This window comes from Cydia splendana, chromosome 6 (assembly GCF_910591565.1).
Source record: "Cydia splendana chromosome 6, ilCydSple1.2, whole genome shotgun sequence".
Classification (NCBI taxonomy): Eukaryota; Metazoa; Arthropoda; class Insecta; order Lepidoptera; family Tortricidae; genus Cydia; species Cydia splendana.
Genome location: NC_085965.1, coordinates 19809966 through 19830060, shown reverse-complemented (window position 1 = coordinate 19830060; position 20095 = coordinate 19809966). Strand labels below are relative to the sequence as shown.

Sequence of the window (20095 nt, the reverse complement as noted above, 5' to 3'; positions counted from 1 at the left end):
CCGCCACGTACACGCGTCGTGCGATACGTTTCGGGCTCCGCCGGGCCCGATATACGTCTGAAAGGTATTCCATTACCTTACCCAGACGAGTTGAGGCCTACCGAAACATGAGTTTTTGTTATTTTGCATTTCATCCATACGTTGTTACTCTGCCACTGATTCCCATGAACCCCGTCGAATTGGGCCCAATATACGTCTGAGAGGAGAGGTATACCACTAGCTAACCTAGGCGAGTTGAGGGTTTAGAGGACCTAGCGAAACACGATTTTTTGTTATTTGCCTATAACGCTTTTGCATATTAGAGCAATAGTGAACATGAGGAAGAACAAGTGAGAAAAATACACGGACTGTGTTAGGTTAGTCCGTATTGTCTCTTTCACTCCTGTACCGATAGGCTAATCAGTGCATTAAATGAGTACAACGCGAGCGCACGTCTTTTATTTATCACAGTGGCGACGTCCGGGTTTTTTTTTAAGTACTCACGCGATATAGACGATCATAATGAATTCGACGATCGGAAATTTACCTATCTTATGAAGTTGGCAATGACTGGAAGGTGTTTAAGGAAAGATTAAGCATCTGGCTCAGTGCAAACGCAATAATTAAAACAGAAACGGGGGTCGATCGTCAACGCGCCGTGTTGCTAAGTGCACTCAACGAGTCCGCGTATAAATTGGTACACGAACTAATTTCACCGAAGACGCCGGAAGAGCTGTCTTATGAAGAAATTGTGAAAGAGGTGGACAAACATTTATTGCCGAAAAAGTCGCTTTTTGCAGAAAGGCACAATTTCCACAGGGCCATTCAACAAGGGGACGAAGATTTAACACAGTGGGCTGCAAGAGTTCGTCTGTTAGCATCCGATTGCAAATTTGGTTCGGATTTGGATAGCATGCTGCGTGATCGGTTCGTATTGGGAATGCAGGCGGGACCCGTGCGGGACCGACTGTTCACAGAAGATGCAGATACCCTCACGCTAGCACGAGCGCTAGAAATCGCTGTATCGTTGCACAGCGCGAGAACCGCCGCGCGCCAGTCGGCCGCGCCTAGCAACAGCAATAAGCTGACGGAGTCAGTCGAGGTCTACAAAGTATCAAAAGGATCATCGTCTAATAGTGGTGTGGAATGTGAAGTGTGCGGGTACAGTAATCATACGGTCGATAAGTGTCGGTTCAAAGGTTACAAGTGCAAAAGCTGTGGCAATAAAGGCCACCTAAAACGTATGTGCAAGCGTAGGAAACGTGTAAATATGCTGCATTCTATCGATGAGAGTAACGATGATGATGGTAAGAATGAGTCCGTTTGTTATTCTAATCATATTTGTAATTTACGCAGCCATCATGGTGAGGAGATAACTTTGTCCGTTGAGGTATGTGGGCAGAATATTAGATTTTTGGTCGACTGTGGTTCAGCTGTCACCACCCTTCCACTGCATGTGTATAAGCGATTTCCCAAATGTTCCCTTAGCTCCGCCCGAAACACGACTTATATGCTATTCTGACAATATTTTGGATACGGTAGGAGTTATGCGAACAACGGTGAAGTACGAAGGTGAAAGTAACTATATAAATATACATGTTGTGAGAACGGGTGCCTCAGCATTGCTCGGAAGAGATTTTTTTGCATCATTTAACTTACAGATATCTAAAGTAAACTCTTGCGAGCCTTGCCATAGCCAGTCAGAAATAAATTTTTACACGGTAATGTATCCAAGACTTTTTAGTTCCCGGTTAGGCTGTTTAAATAAATTTAAAGTAAAGTTATCACTTAAGCCTAACAGTCAACCAATTTTTTTCCGAGCTCGTTACAGTTCCGTTTGCATTGCGGGAGAAAGTTGAAAAGGAAATTGATAGGTTAGTTGAAACGGGAGTACTTCTACCGGTCGACCATTCCGAATATGCGAGTCCAATAGTACCTATTTTGAAGCATTCCGGCGAAATTAGGTTATGCGCCGATTATTCAGTAACGCTTAATAAAGTGCTTCAAATAGAAAAATATCCTTTGCCTAAAACAGGGGAGCTTTTTGCTAAGTTGCAAGGCGGGCCAACACGTGCCAACAGCCCCGCAGATGCCGCGCGTTTCAGACGCTGCGCATACACCGTCGTCGTTGGGCACGGCTGCCGCTCCATCTCCGCTACCATCACCAACCGCACCCATCGCCCCGGCGGAACCACCGTCATCGAACGTGCCACTCGCGCAACAGGAGTCGACGTCTACACGCCAGCCAGACGGCTCCGCCGCCGTGGTACCCGCAGGCAGTGAGGGCGTTCGGACCGCTCGACTTAGGAATATACCCCGCGTTAATTATAAGTAGAATTTAAGGATTTATGGTGGAGGGATGTTAGGTTAGTCCGTATTGTCTCTTTCACTCCTGTACCGATAGGCTAATCAGTGCATTAAATGAGTACAACGCGAGCGCACGTCTTTTATTTATCACAGACTGTTAATTTTAACACACCAAAAAAATAAAGGCGCGGCGTGGGTAGACCCCCCACAAGGTGGACTGATGACCTGGTAAAGGTCGCGGGAGTCCGCTGGATGCGGGTGGCGCAAGACCGGTCATTGTGGCACTCTTTGGGGGAGGCCTAGAAATGTCCAGCTGTGGACGTCCTCTGGCTGATATGATGATGATTATGCAAAAAAAAATTAATACGAAATACTTTTTTCTGTACTAATTAATTACATACATATGTATACAGAATTACGTCAATCGACAATTTGTTACATTTTTTTTTATTAATTCCTTTTAGGTTAATGAAAAAAGGACACGAATATTGAAATATTTTGATACAATAAGTAATACAATGTTTCATCAATTGAATGAAACGGGGAAATAAGTAAATTGAATAATGTACAATGGGGTTGTCTCCAACGACAATGTATTATTTATCAAGCGACGATGTGGCATAACACGGACTGACACTTCGAAATAAGGACGTCTAATAATGTTCACTCACTATTGAAACCAAATGCTAACTTAACAACTTGCCTGCTTATTCATAAAACTTTACGGGCCTGATAGTTCAATTATGCTTTCTTACAATTTTTTTTTTTAATTATTATTAAGCCCTTTATTCCTTAAATATATAATTCTAATTGCTAAATTAAATTTTATTTTATTTCTAATTTAAGGACCCCTTTTGGGTATAGGCCTCCTCCAATCTTTTCCAGTATATCCTATTTTTTGCATCATGGGTCCAATTAGGCCGAGTTATTGAGACAATATCGTCTATCCACCTTGTCTGTGGTCTCCCACGGTGTCTGGTACCTTGAGGTCCTTGCCATTCTGTGACCGTCTTTGTCCATCTTTGGTCTTCTAATCTGGCTAAGTGACCTGCCCATTTCCATTTTAGGGATCTCGAGTAATCAAGCGCATCTATGACCCTGGTTATTTTTCTTATATCTGAACATCTTTTTCTGTCCTTAAGTTTTATGTTGAGTATGCTTCTCTCTATGCTTCTTTGACATACCTGGATGTCGTTCATTGTCTTGGTATTGTAGATCCATGTTTGGCATGCATAGGTGAGGCTAGGAAGTATACATGTGTTAAGGACCTTTCGCTTTAGTCTCATAGGCAGGTTAGATTTTAGAATTTCTTTATGACTCCAGAACTTTTTCCATGTGATGTTAATCCGTCTGTTTATTTCTTCATAGTGTCTGCTCTTTCTAAATGTTATTTGCTTTCCCAAGTATATATATTCTTCTACATATTCTAGATGTTTTTGGTTTGGTTTTACAAATACATAAGTCAAAATGATAGATAAAGACAAACGATGACAATATAATACAATACTCTTTATTGCACACCTCACATTGTTACTATTGAACATGCTTCTATCATTTCATACTTTGACAAAACTCACGCTACTGCAATGATTATCTAGATAGGTATCTTGCTTACCTACTGTTGCAACAGTAAAAAGTGGTTTTAGTTTAGTAGATATTAGGCTAATTGAAGGTTGTAACGCGTTTATGAATAAGGGGGTTATTCGAACTCATTTTGTCATTTGCAGGTGGCGTAGCACGGTCGCGTTTTTATCCCTTGTCACCATGCCTGTCACGTTCTAACAAGTATGTAAGTGCGAAAGGGACGCGCATAGTGATAGACGATAAAAATGGAACCGTGCTGCGCCCACAGCGTAGCTATATCTTTATTTCTTATGTATTGGACCGAGTTTATATTTGAAAGAGAAAACTCCAAATCTTGCTGTTAAAATATATATAAAGCTGATCCCAACGATTCAACTTCTAAAGTCGTAAAGAAACAATCAATCTTCTGATTCGATTTGCTTTTTGTTGTAGTTATAAAGATACCGTAATAGTTTTATTTGGTGTTCGACATTGGAACTTTAACCTTAATCATTTTTCGCCAACTATTTCGTTTAGTTAACCCAATTACGTAAGCCCTTTAAAGGTAAAGATAATCATGACGTTGTTTTAAATCTAAGCATTTTTTAGACCTGTTATAAATCTGACTTTTTATCATCCTGCAACTTTAAGTTAATTAGTATTTTTCTTTTATATTCATGGCAGCTTTTCCTTATTGCAAACCCAAGAGAGGATATTAGAAGTATGTCGTTGGGTTGCGAATTCCCTTCCGTGGCTTTATATTGTATATTTTGGTGGTGCGGTGAGCCAGCTAATGTGGATCGACAGATCGACACATCGATGCTTCCTGGCCGCGAATGAAGACTTTTGGTAATGGAATCATTCTTTCTACTCCTCACTGTTTCGCGAAGGTTGACATTATTTGACATTTCTTAGGGCTGGTTACATCACACCGTGTTTGAAGTCTACGATTTCATACCAATTTATTGCTGTTGATGCCCGAAAAAAAAAGTACCATTGTAACGTAAAATGTGCCTACATTACCCAAGAATTTGCTGTAAAATTCGAAAATATTTTTTAAATTGTTAAATTGTGGTATTGTTATACCATGCCGATTTAAAGTGAACCATCACTAGTTACTATCATATTATAACACTTGAATAAGGTTTTAATGTGTAAAAACTGTTGAAGCACAAAAAATACGCGGTGGAGTAAAGTAGGCAATATTTTACGGTACATAATAAATTGTTACAATATTTTTAATTCTCTCCCCTCAAGCGCTAAACTTTTGAAAACAAAAATGTGCACGGCTGAATGAGTTATTCAAGTTGACTTTTTAAATTTCATTAATTAAAAAATCACAAGGGATTCGGGTCCGGAAGGGAAGTTGAAATTACCATAAAATTGTTAAATTAGGTTGTTTCAGCAATTAACAGTGTTTGCACTGCTTGTTTTTGTGCGGATGAATAATGTGTCCGACAAGAAAATAAATTGCCATGGACAAAAAGCGAAATTAACCAGTTTCTCACTTGACTGAAATATAATAGCGGAATAGCATGCATGTATGTATGTAGGTAACTATATTTATTCTTATAATAATACGGCACGCCCTGTAGCTCCAATAGTGAAATAAACACGGAAATTATAAATCATCAAAATACCAACCCCCCAAAATCATATACCTATACATAAGAAATATTATTCCCTAGTTTTGAACACGGAGACTTCTCCAATCTCCATACTGGCATACTTAAGGCCAGTGCAAACCGGCGGAGCGCAGCGCAGATCACCGAGGAGGATTTACGCCGCGCAGCGCACACCGGCGAGGTAAAATCCCCCGCGATACCGCGAGCGCCCGCCAGCCCGAGCGCTGGAGCCGGCGCACCAGGGAGCACTTCAGCGCAGGCCGGGGGATGCCGCGGCATGCCGCCGCGTGTACTCTATCACAAGGGATTAGTGACTAGTGTGCACGAGTTCTCCCCCGTCGTCCCGGCGCTACTCCAGCGCACTCGGGAGGCCTCGGCGCATGCCGGGGGATGCCGCGGCATGCCGGCGCCTACAGCCGCGGTATCCTCTAACGTGCTCCTCGATGCCGCGGAGTAACAAGCCTCCGTGATGCTCCGAGGTCGGTCTCAAAGCATTTAAATTTATATCTGAAGGTAATTGAAATAGGGAAGAAAATACATTGATCATTTTAAAGTGATCTGCGCTGCGCTCCGCCGGTTTGCGCAGGCCTTTACGGGGTGGTGTTCTATCAGGGCGGACAGGCCAAATTGTAATAAATCTATGTAGATTAGTATCAAATAACCTTAAGCCTTAATTTGACACAAAACGGAAGGTCGTGAATTCAATAGTCCAGAAGATTGTGGTTAGGTTAGGTTAGGTTAGTTGTGTAAGGTTAGGTTAGGTTAGGTAAGGTTGTGTCTAGTATTTTACACGTTGTTGAGTTAAGAGATAAAAAGTTTTTAATAAGGACAACCTTTGTAAGTCTACACCACAGACTATTTCAACTACTAGATGGAGTAGACTAAGTGCACCCGTAAAAATTTGGTATGGAAGCGCTACCGCATATATCAGTTGCGCCTACAAATTACGTCCAGTCCAGTACTCGAGTAAATTAAAAATATGTACCTACATAAATTGACCTAAAGGGGTACCTATACCTGAGCTGCTATACTTTAAAATGGTGTAGAATAAATTCAGTTTCCTGCTCGATTCGTAGCATATTACAAGTACCTAAAATTGCACTCTGTGAATTGTTTATGACCTACAATCTGCATTTAACGAACCGCCGCGCCGTTAAGTTAGCCAACTTAATGAGACTAGCGATTTCCAGGAACGTAAAGCATACGCAGTTTCGTGGTAGCAACGTGACTTGCATGTTGATTGGCTGCAGCATATCTCGACCGCAATCAGCCTGTCGTTATACAACCTACGTCAAAGATATGTTTAAACACTTTTGCACCTTACTCCGTTGTGATAAGGCGAAATGTAAACATGTGTTTGAGGCTATATAACGTCGTAAGCATGCTAGTTTCCATAGCAGTAAATAATATGGCATATGAGGCAGTAAAAATGAAATGGATAGGTAGCGAAATGAAGTAAAACAAGTGTGGACGGGAGTACCGAAGAAAACAGTGCCGCCTAACTTATTCAATGGTATGCTCCTGACCCACGATTTCTTAATTCCGTTTTAAAACAACGCAATAAAGCCGTTGGATTAAAACATGTTCCTATTTGTCTAAAGTCTATTGTGTTAAAACCCTGACTGAACATCAACTTCTGAACACTAGATTAAATGATAAGCTACACAAGCAACCCCGGAGGATTAACTAAACAGTTCTTATTGTTCCACCGCGGAACTTGAGGTCATTAAGTATTCCGGAATAATTTGCGGCTAAACTCCGCTACGGAGTTAGACAACTAAGCTGTCAAATACTTGCTAATCAGCGCTCAGATCTGAACTTGTGGATCAAATGTTTGTTGAGATATATTATGTACGTCTGAAGTTAAGATCAGAATTAATATTATATACTTACTGCTGCTCCGGTCAATGAAGCATAATACCTAACCGTTAAGTACCATTGGAACATACATTTTAACTTTTAATATATTCATCATCTTCCTCGCGTTGTCCCGACATTTTGCCAAGGCTCATGGGAGCCTGGGGTTCGCTTGGCAACTAATCCCAAGAAATGGCGTTGGCACTAGTTTTTACGAAAGCGACTGCCATCTGACCTTCCAACCCAGAGGGTAAACTAGGCCTTACCTACTGGAATTAGTCCGGTTTCCTCACGATGTTTTATTTCACACAAAAACGCGACTGGTAAATATCAAATGATATTTTGTATGTACAAAACGTATGTACGTAAGTTCCGAAAAACTCATTGGTACGAGCCGGGGTTTGAACCCGGAACCCTCCGGAACCCTCCGGAATGCAAGTCGCACGCTCCTTACCGCTAGGCCACCAGCGCTTTTTAACTTTTAATATATTGTGCGAGATATTTTTTTTATGAAACAGATACCACGTCTGCGAGCGATACTAAAAAAAAATATGCTAAAGGAAATATGGAAAAATTCACCGCTTCGGGCAAGACAAACTTGCGAAGTTGCGACCTTCTCACAGATCTTAACCAACTGAGCTACCGAAGCTTACTAGAAGCGTGCGAATCCCTCGTGCGTCTCGTTCTCGCCATACATCCATGTATGAACAAGTGCAAGCGAAATGCACGCTCGAATGATATTACTTAGATCTCATTTTGACATCTAAACGCAAGTTCGAATTGGCCTTCTAGTTTTGGATCAAACACGTACTTGAACTTCGGAATTTAATGGAATTTGCTTACAGCTCCGCTTACAGTCGACGTCAAAGATCTGTTTACACTTTTGCACCTTATTTCTTCGTAATAAGGCGAAAAATGTAAACATATCTTTGACGTCGACTATACGAGCCGAGTCCCAAAGGACAAATCACACAGGCAGAGACATACATTTGCATATGGCTTGATATCTTCAGACGGTGTCAGCTATAAGTCCTCTGAGAAATTACCATACCCCTTTATCAATGAAACAAAGCTATGCCCCACTTATGTCATGTCCAGCTAGATGGCAAGCATATATTGCACGTCTTGATATCTAAAAGCGGTGCCAGCTTGGCGTCTTTGACAAATTAGTTTGCTTGCATGCTCGTGTTGCCTTCATTTAGCATGTCCTTTGTGTCTTATAGGTATCCTTTGTTAATACCTATGTACCTATAGAGTTATACCTATGTTATATCACCTGGCTATTTCTAAGCGCAAATTGATTTGTTAATTAGATAGATATATGCGTTGTAGGCCTTATACGTTATCTTAGTGCTTTCTCTACTCAATCCTAAAAAGCTATGGCCTAGTATACACAAGTTTTTATGAGAGTGACTTATCATGATATGAGCGATTTTGGGGTATTGGGGTTTACGGGGGCGATAAATCCGTCTAGCTAGATCTTATCTCTGGGAAAACGCGCCATTTCGAGATTTTATATATTTTCCGAGCAAAGCTCGGTCTCCCAGATATTTATTTGAATATGAGCACCGAATAATAAATTATATTCTGTAGATATGGAGACATTATTATTGGCTACACTAAGTATATAAATACCTTTGGTTTGAGAACCGTATTCGATTATCTAATAAAGATCATCATAATTATATTTTCATCGTAATGAGGTTATAAATGGTTTCAAAGTATTTTAGTGTTTAAAGGATACAAAAGTATTTCCTCAATAATAAATTGTAAGGTTTACGTAACAATTTATAATTTTAGGTAAGTATATAATTCTACTTTAACGACTGTCAAAATACGTTACGGCCAAACACAAATAAAAAAAAAAAAAAAAAAAATATAAAGCCTTCCCTCAAAATGTAATCTGCAAGCCGGAATATTCAATTATAATCAACCAGCGTACGTTTCTGAAGGCTCATTTGTATGTAGGTACTCGTCTTGCGTAGCGAACTGGAATTTCATTCCAATCTCTTGCAGAACGGCTAGTTGACTACTCAAAGGGACCAATATAAGAGAGCTCTTCGCATAATATGTAGTAAAGCTCTGGTTTCCTAGGATAGCGGTGCCGTCATATAGCGGCCATCTCCATACAAAATACTACTCCATCCATATTTAGCCGTATTATTTTGTGTGGAGATGCTCGCTATACGACGGTACCGCTATCCTAGGAAAACAGCATTAAGTGACTGCGAGGTCACATTATAACGATGATTTTTTTGAGATCTAGACGTAAACGCGCTCGTGCTAATGTACCTAACTTATTTGGCCGTAGTTAAGTGATCTACGGTGTAGTAATTGTCGGATGCGATTGAGATTATTTGAGATTTCTGGAGACATATCCTGATCTAAAACTACGGTATAATAATATTTTAATCTAACCTCAGTACGGTCGAACCAATAGATAAGTTCCAGCGGGACGCACTGAGATTAAATAGCTATGCGTCGATTAACTGGTGAGTTATCTTATAAATTAAGCTAGCTTAGAATAAAAAATTTTTAAATAAAATAAATAAATAAAAATTAAATAAAAAGCCTTTTAATTCCTTAATTGAAGTACATAAATTTGCACGCATTAATTATTGGTTATTTTATCAACAATTAAATTATCACTTCGGTATATCATTTGTCAATATAATTAAAATTAAATAAAATATTTATTTATTATTATCAATTAATCAAAATTATTTAAGGACCCCTCTTAGGGTGAAGGCCTCCTCCAGTTGTCTCCATTTGTCTCTATCTTGCGCCTCTTGTCTCCATCTGTCTCCTCCTATCCGTCTGATCTCGTCAACCCATCGTTCTGTCGGTTTGCCCGACCTTCGCTGGCCTTCAGGGCCTTTCCAGAAGGTGGCTATATTTGTCCACTTAGTCCTGTCCATTCGAGCCACATGGCCAGCCCATTTCCATTTAAGCTTTTGTGCATGTTCTAAAGCATCTATTACCTTTGTGTTGTTTCGTATGGTAGAGTTTCTGACCCTGTCTTTTAATTTTAAACCCGACATGCCTCTCTCTATACTTCTTTGGCATACCTGTATTTTATTTCTTGCTGTATTGTTGAGTACCCAAGTTTGACATCCATAAGTTAGGCAAGGCAAAAGACAAGAATCTGCAACCTTCTTTTTCAGGGGCATCGGGATGTTGGATTTGAAGATTTCTTTGTGGCTCCAGTATTTATTCCACGTAATTTTTATGCGTCTATTTAATTCTTCTTTGTGCCTTTCCTTCCTAAAAGTCATTAATTTACCCAGATAAATATATTCGTTGACATATTCTATTGTTTTTCCTTGAAGTTTTATGGGAATTTGTCATTACTTTGGTCTTATTCGTATTCATCTCTAGGCCAATGTTTGAGCTTATTGTGGATAATTCTATTAGCATCGTTTGAAGTTCCGATGGTGATTCAAATAGTAGAACTATGTCGTCCGCGAAACGGAGGTGATTTAAGCGTTTGCCGTTCATCCATATTCCTTTCCTAGACCAAGGTAATTTTTCCATAATATTATGCAACACTGCAATGAATATTTTCGGTGAGAGCGGATCACCTTGTCTCACGCCTCTACCTATCTTTATAGGCGGCCCCGTGCGATCTAACCTGACTCTACTTGATGTTCTGCTGTAAATATCCTTTAGGATAGTGATATATGTCCTTGGAATCGACTGTGCTAATAGAGCGTCCCATATGCTTTGGTGGGAAATCGAGTCGAACGCTTTGGCGTAGTCTACGAAGGCTAAGTAGAGTGGGTTATTAAATTCTTGATATTTTTCTATGATTTGATCGAGAACGTGTATATGGTCGACAGTACTGTAATTTTTCCTAAATTCTGCTTGTTCAGGTGGTTGGTAGGTTTCTAAAATTGGGCTTATTCTGGAATCAATACACGACGAAAATAATTTGTTTAAAGAAGACATGAAACTAATCGGTCTGTAGTTACTCACATCAGCCAACAACCTTGTCCTTGTCCTTGCTGTACATTTTGCTGCATTTGTCACCCTCTTTTCACTTTCTCCTCTCATCTACTCAAAGGTTAACTGGAAGAGATCCCTCAAAGGGATAAGTTCGCCTTTGTACGTCTTACTAATTGTATGTTATTTTTAATATGTCTTTTTGTACAATAAAGAGTTTACTACTACTACTACTACTATCAGCTGGGTTCCCTTTTTTGTAAAGCAGTATAATATCTGACTCGCACCATGATACTGGGACTTTTTGCTCCTGCAATATTTTGTTGAATAAAATGGTGATTGGTTGAAGTAAATATGAAATACCAATTTTGATAAATTCATTTGTTATTCCGTCGGGACCTGGGCTTTTGTCGTTTTTCATTTTCTGTATTTGTTTATGTATGTATTTCTTTTTCTTCAAACAAGTCTACTGTGGTTATGTTTTCTGCCTCGCCCATATTACCTGGTGTGGTTTTTTGTGTGCGACAACTATAAAGATGTCTATAATACGATGTTGCAATGTTAATTATGTCGTCTCTCTTATTATATGTCTCCTGATGTTGTTTTAATTTTTCTATCCAGTCTTTATGTGTTTGTAATTCTTTAAGCGCTCGTTTCAAACTACCAGTAGAGTTCAAGTGAACTTGAACACTTGAAAAAAAATATAGTTACTTAATAAAATTACGGAATTTTAAAAACATATAACCTCTTTAGGCACGCAGAGAGAAGACTCATATACGTTTATTTTTACGTTTGATTGTATTTATGCTTATACAAAAAACATTGATTCCACACAGACTAAAAAAAACATATTAGGAATATAACATAATCTATATTTTTTCAATGGGATTTAAAAAAACGCAGAACGGTAACGAAAGGCAAGAAAAAAGTCATCTCAAAAGCTAAAACTGTTAGCTGTTAAATATTCTCCTACAACAATTCAGATACAAAAAATAATGCAATAATAACAAGTTAGATATGCTCCGTAAATTTACAAAGGCGAAAGTATATAATAGAGTTATTTACATTTGTTTGCTACCTAGACTAGAAACAATATAAAAAAAGTATTTGAAAATAAACAGTTTTTGTTTTAACGACCACAAAGGGGTAAGTTTCAGTTTTTATGTTGACGTAAAACGGTAACTTACTTATTTAAAAGAAGTTTTTATTTTGGAGACTAGGTATCTTATTTAAATTCTAAAGCTCTTGCAATTTATTCATGCCTATTTAGGCTTCAAAACTTTTGGATATTTCACGATGATTAAAATATAGGTGGAAATGATGACCTAACGATTTTTGTTCTTTCAATCTCAACTCAACAGTTGATCAAACGATTAGTTGAGTGTCACGCTTCAGTATGTGTGCCTTTTTCAATCAGAGACAAGTAGGTTGTGTTCATAACAACAATTATAATAATCAATGCACTAACCTCTCCCAACCGAGCTCTCGGGGGCATCGGATCTGTAGTTTGTGCAAACCCCCGCACTCCCTGCATCAGCAGCCGCGCCAGCCGCGAACCGCCAGTGGAAGAGCCTTGTGAGCCAAGAGAGGAACTAATCTCTCCCAGCTAAGCCTCCTAGAAGCATCTGTAGCCAGTTCCTCCCCCCGTACGCTCTGCGTCAGCAGCCTCGTCAGCCGCGAGGTGCCAGGTACACTGAGCCTTGTGAGCCACGGGGGGATTCTTACCTCTCCCAACTGAGCCTCCGAGGGGCATCTGTCAGTTCCTCCCCCTGCACTCCCTGAGTCAGCAGCCGCGTCAGCCGCAATCTGCCAGTGACAGAGCCTTGTGAGACAAGAGGGGGACACTTACCTCTCCCAGCTGAGCCTCCGGGGGGCATCTGTAGTCAGTTCCTCCCCCCTCACCCCCTGCGTCAGCAGCCGCGCTAGCCGCGAGCTGCCAGTGCTGGACACTGAGCCGCGAGGGGTTGTCCCTGGGACCCTGAAACAAAATACGGTTGAAATTACCATTTATACATGGGTGTCGACATATTTGGGCAGAACAAACTTTGTACTGATTTGAACAAAACAAAGTGAAAGAGTGTCAGACGTCATATTTTCAAAGACATTTCTATACATAATCTAGGTATAATTATAAATGAAAAATACGAATAAAAAGGAGTACTTATTGCTACTTTCAATAAACATAACTCATACTAGAATTGAATAGTTTAAAATATATTGTACATGACGGAAAAATATCGCTGATTACCTATGAACCGATCTTGACATCTTGTACGCATAATCATCTTTTTAGTCCTACTATCCACTATACGTCGTGAGGAAACCGGAGTAGTCCTTATTTGGATTAGTCCGGTTTCCTCACGACGTTTTCCTTCACCGAAAAGCGGCTAGTAAATATCAAATGATATTTCGTATACCCATCCCACACCACGATAATCAACACTGTAAACAAAGGCCTCCCGCCGGAACTTTTTCCGGATCGTGCTTTATCAGTCCATCGCTGTCTTCATTAAGCCGCATGATTAACACAACACAGCCTTTTAGTCACAGTAGGTTGGACAAAGACATGTATAAACTAAGAGACTATGCGGTGCCTTTTTATAAAAAACAAAAAAAATATTCAAGTTTTTATCGTTGACCTCTTTAGAGAATCATGTACCTCATAAAGCTGATTCTCATGACACAATCTCGTACTAACTCATTGAGGTTGGTATATTATTTAAGTAATTTTAATTATAGAGTTCCTATGGCCAAAGACACCTTCGATTTTATTCTCAGACCAGACATGCTTTACGTTATAACTCCGTTTCTGAAGTTACGCAGGCTTGTACTTATGTAAGCAGATTTTTTAAAGTGAAATCTTGCAAGCAAGAATTGAGTCAGTTTTGGAGATCTCATTAAGCTTAGCTTGAGTTGTAATTTTGGTAACAATGCAATGAATAAATTGAGTCAAAACATAATCACATACCTACTTATTGGGTGGAATAAACTTAGATATACCTACCTACTTTATAAATGAATTTTCTATTTTTCTAATTTATTTGCCCTTCTTTTCTAAAAACAAACCCAAGAAAATGATAATTCAAGCATAGACCCATTTGTAAAACAACATATTTCATTTCGAGCAAACAACATTCAAGATTATTGCTACCATTCATCAACAGTATTTTTATCGGTACCGTAACATCGGGGTACTTTAGCCCTAGGGGGCAACTTTGTCCCAAAGCGAAAAAAAGATTGAACTTCCCGTCACGCCGCACGTCAGGACCTATCGATGTATGTCGCGCTATTTATCGTTAGCTGACCGTATGGGGCGGTGGGTAAAAACAGTTTCACGTTAACAACGCTGATTGGTCAGACCATAATTTCGGTGACAAGTTGTTACCTATAAACTACGTGATTTTATAATGTGCAAACTTTTTCTCGAAACAAAGAAAGCAAATAAGTTTAAGTGTTTGATTGTTATCAATCGTAACAGATATGTATCTAGGATCCTAATGTGATATAAATCATAGAATTTGAGACATTATTGTGAGAAGTATATGTTATTTAAAATCAAAGTATTCTTTGGCTATCGTTTTCGGGTTTCTTTGACCCATGGGTAAACAGTTCCTTCACAGAGAGCAGCGACGCAGATATAGTCTCGTTTCATCTACTGAAGCTCTCATAACGGCATGAGATCAATCTGATAACTAAGAAGATAATTTACTACTGACGCAGGTTATAAATTGCGATCCCAGGAACAGCAGCAAAGCATGAACCACTGGTTCAGGTTTCAAAGACAGATTCTCTGGATCGTAATGGAATTAATGAAAACAAAGATAAAGAACATCTGCCGCATAAGTTTGATATCTTATATAATGATTATCAATTTAAGACTGATTAGTTACAGTCGACTGTTAACTAGGTGCCTACCTAGTAAAATAATTATATAGGAAAACTATTTTTTCATATGATAATTATAGTTACACATGTTAACTATTTCTAATGATTATAATGGTTAAGTTTAGAAGGTTTTTCTGATTGTTTTGGCAAAGTTTTTATTAAAAAAGCCATGTTTAATAGATTTATTACTTGTGTTGATTAGTTTGAACTTTCTTCGTGTAATAAAAACAAATGAATCTTACTACTATGTCCTTCTTTGATATACATGTGTATTGTGTAATAAATCTAAACAGCTTTCTTTGCGCTTTTATTGCAAACCGTTACGTTGTACTCAATGAAAAATCGAGGGCCAAAGAAACGCGCTTCTAAGTGCAACTTTGGCTCAAACTTTGCGAAAAATTTAAAAATATTTAGAGGTTGATTTATAAAGTTTTGCGTATGTGCATGAGTTGATTATATCCACAATTAAATACCTATGCCTATAAAAGAGTCATAATGCGATTAAAATTGAAGTGCTCAAACGAAAAGTAAAAAGTATCATGATTTTGGGACAAAGTACCCCGATGTTACGGTACCTACTTTATAAATGAATTTTCTATTTTTCTAATTTATTTGCCCTTCTTTTCTAAAAACAAACCCAAGAAAATGGTAATCCAAGCATAGACCCATTTGTATAACAACATATTTCATTTCGAGCAAACAACATTCAAGATTATTGCTACCATTCATCAACAGTATTTTTATCGGTACTTAATCCAATTTTACTTCCGCTGAGAAAAATAAAAAGATCTTTCCACGATTCAGTTAATCGTAAATACTTTGCGTAATTCGCCATTTAGCGTTCCCCGCACGCTTCGTGGCCTCGGGGGGTACAGACGTGATCTTTTACTCGGCCAGGTCGTTTCGATTTAGTTGACGATTGGGGGATCTAAAAGGTGTTTAAAAAAACATTTATTTACATACAAGATATATACAGTGGTACTACTAAACGAAATTAATAACTAGTTTGAAACTAAAATAGGCCCCTGAGGCATTGGCCTCCTATTACATCCTATTACAATGCAATGCCTTGGTACAATTACCAAGGATGCTGGCGGTATTTCCTCGCTGTATCGCAGCCAGCTCTTCGGTTACCAGTTACGTCAACCAGACGCTTCGCGATTTCTGCGAACAACTTGTGCGCGCTGGGACGCCATGGATCTAGAGTTTCAACTCCGAATGGTATAAAATGGTACTCTCTACCATTAAGGTAAAGGTGTTTTGAATCTTCGAGAGTAAAATGCATGAATAATTTATACTCATATGCCATTGAGCAGAATTTCTGTTCAGTGTAATATTAAAATGCATGCCAGTTAATGGTGGATTTGAGCTCATCCATTCCAATGAGACTGTAACGTCATTTTTTTTTCTAGTCTATGTCCCACTGCTGGGTAAAGGCCTCTCGCCTTGATTTCCACGACTCCCGATGTGGTATTTCCTCCGGTCAGTTGTTCTGTCCATGTCATCCCGCCATCTCCGTTTGGGCCTGTCCCGTCTAGGGAATGCAAATCGGTTATTTTCGGTTATTTTTTGTATGGAAATTATCGGTTATTAACCGAAACCGCGGTTATTTCCATACAAAAAATAACCGATTTGCATTCCCTAGTCCCGTCCACTCATTTATTTCAGTTCGTTAAAATCATTCTAGTATTTACATAACCGTCTCAAATGTGTCCATTAGGTTTGAGTAAAATAGGAATGTTCATAACAAAAGTAGGTACTTATATTTAAAAATATTTGTAATAAAAAGTATTTGACAGATAGGCTAATTACAGCGTCATCGTCATGATGATTGCTAATAGATATCTCTAGGCATTTGGCATTCATAGAAAAATAATTAATAAAATAATTTTACTTAACTATAATGGAATTCATCAGTGTTAGTTATTAGTTTAATATTGAGGCCGAAATTTCAGATCCCTATTAAATAATTCATGTAGTAGCTTAGACGACCACATCAATTTTAATTTCAAAGGATATTATGCATTGGTTCGTATTAAAGCCTCCTACAATTTTAATTACCAACAATAAAGGGCAAATGCCTTGCCAGCTTGTTATTTTATTAGAAGTATTAGTACCTAGTGTTGTTAAAATAGAAAAACAGATAGTAGAATAAATTCGAAAATAACTGTTTATAACCATTTCACGGCCACTTGACATTTTTCAACCAAAAACGTCACTTTGACACTGACAGGTCAGTATTAAATATATCGAAAACAGATCGAATAACTAAGATTCGAATACGCCTAGTCGTCTCCAACCATGTTAGAGTTAGTAACTGTAAACTGTAGGTATAAAACGCAATAGAAGTGCCTATATATTTTAGGAACAATCTTACACAACTCGATCCAGAATAGAAGTGCCTAAGTATCTATTTTGGGAACAATCTTACACTGATCGACCCAGACCCAAATTCAAATAACAAGCCATAATTATACTTACACTGTCAATTTACATCTATATCAACTACACATGTAGTGCATAATTATTTTCTATCGCATTTTCACGGAAACGTACGAACGTGTCTTGCTAATTCAGTCAGTCTTGGTACAAAAAGTACTGAGATTGACTAAAGTAGCATGACAAATACGAACGTTTCCGAGAAAATACGATGGAAAACAATTATACCTACACTACATGCATCGGCACTTCCTGGTGCTATAAATACCTAACTAAGGACAGAAAAGCGAACCACATTTATTATAATTAATACGTAGGTATAGTGTTTTGGTGTGCTTGTAACGATTTTCCAGTATTTCCCGCCCAATGAGCCCCTCAGTCGGTCACTCGTTAAATAATTCAAGGCACGATCCCTACGCGTGGGACAAGTCAACAATTTGAACATAATAATTTTTTAAGAGAAATTGATAGCATGTTTTTGTTAGAAGAAACGTCACATTTGACACTGACATATTCGTCGGTGCGAATATAATAAGTAATTTCAGGAGACAAAAAAAACTGTTTATTTTCCTGTTTGTAATATATTTGTTGCACCTGTATTTTTTCTGGTAGATCAATGGTTTTACATGATACTTATGAAGAAAATAAACAGATTTTTTCGTAAATATTTACAATATTAATTATTTTAACCAGAATTTTGCCTTCATAGCGACTTAAATTTGGTTCACTTAAAATCGTCATGTGTAAAGTTTGCACATAGCGATTTGTTGCCAAAGTAACGTAGCACGAGAAATGATAGGTACCTACATAGCGGATTTTAGGGTCAATGTCGGGTAATCCACTCTACAATAAATCGCTATGTGCAACATTATCGGCATCACCCTGGACGGAAAACAAGGCATTTAATTTCGTTATGTGATAAAAATATCACATAGCTATTTTTTTGTACAAATGTTGTTACTTATTTTCAAAATCAATAAAAATATAAAAAATATATTTATATGGGTCGACGGGAAATTGAAAAAGGAATTAAAATATGCCAAAATCAAAAAATCGCAAAAAAACACATAGCGATTTTTTTATTCGCACCGACGATATCTAATCCATATCGTATTTAGCCGTGATATTTCGAGGTGAGGCGTGAGGTTCGAATCGGGCCGTAATGTAATTTAGTAAGTATTGTATTAGGTTTGGTAGTTAGCAGTGACTTTCCTGACGCCATTGCTCTTGAATTGGACCCTATCGCCCCGGAGGACATATATAGATTCCTGTTGGAAGTTAGCTGGCATCATTCAATGGAGGACTCGTTTAGAAAATTAAAAAAATAGCTTCTGCCGCATCGATAGACTAATCGATCATTTAATCTATCCAATCTATCCGTTTGTAGTTTTAGTTTATTTTAATAAGTTATTTTATATTTAATATGTTATATATAGTAAATAAAACTACAGTATATTTTATTCTTTAGTTTTGTCGAAGTTCTACAGTATTATATATGAACGAGTCAATATTTTTTTCGTAATTATGTTAATATAATCCAACAGTTGTGAAGATTACGAGATACGAGCCAAAATCACAATCTGCAGTCGCGTAAAACTAGTGTCTGCACCTGATGTTCTTGCAGTAAGGTTAGATTGCCGATAAATATTGCGCATGTAAATATGAACCCGAAAAGGAATCCCATTACAAAACGACCTTCCACATCCCTTAACGCGTGATAACATACGTTTGGTTATCATAACCAATGCTATCACTAGATTCCTCTAGCGCGGAATCGAGCTCAGGTGGTGTCATAGCCAGGGGCCCTTGCAATGCTCTCGCAATGGAATTGATTTCCTTATTCAATCATATTTGCCCCGAGCTCACGCAAATGATAGGGAATTATTTGGGAGCGGTTCAATTCTTGTGCTGATTGGAATATTTAGAAATGGAATAGTGTGCCGTTTTGGGAGCATGCTAGAAAAGTGTCGGGTACGTGAAGCTATTTTTTTAACACTCATGATAAAGCTAGGAAGCCGATATTTGGCATGATAACGTTTGATAACTTATATTTAAATTTCAACTGTATTTGATTTAGGTGCAGGTTATTACGGTAGCTTACATACGCATCCCCCGACAAAGTAGATCATGTTTTGAGAATGCCCCTTGGCAGGTTTAGTTGTAAATAAAAAAAATTGTTGACCACCAGCATATAAGCCACTCGGTTATTTGTGCTTTAATGTCAAGTTACTCGTGACCAGTCAACCGTCTAATCAGTCATTCAGTCTTCTGCCTAGCGTTTTTCGGCCTTTGCCAGGGTCCGCCATTCGTCATTCAATAAATAATTCATTCAGTATGGGCCTAAAATAAGCATATGAACTCTCATAAGTACCTATGCATAGCAGATTAGAAAACGTCAATTACTCGTATATGATGACCGCGAGGTTCCTCATATCCCGTCTATTTGTAGTGATCTATATTTCCAACACATTAAAACTTCTTCTTGAACTTCGTCCCTA

At 38.4% G+C, this 20095-nt stretch overlaps 1 protein-coding gene across 1 annotated transcript in view; it reads right to left on the bottom strand.

Annotated features, from left to right (window-relative positions):
* The window catches only part of LOC134791639 (ankyrin repeat and fibronectin type-III domain-containing protein 1), a 201865-nt gene that overhangs the window by 166464 nt on the left and 15306 nt on the right, over window positions 1–20095 (bottom strand). The window contains exon 2 of the mRNA XM_063762695.1: window positions 13123–13251. The gene's annotated coding sequence lies outside the window, so the exon portion shown is untranslated. The remainder of the gene's footprint in view (window positions 1–13122; window positions 13252–20095) is intronic.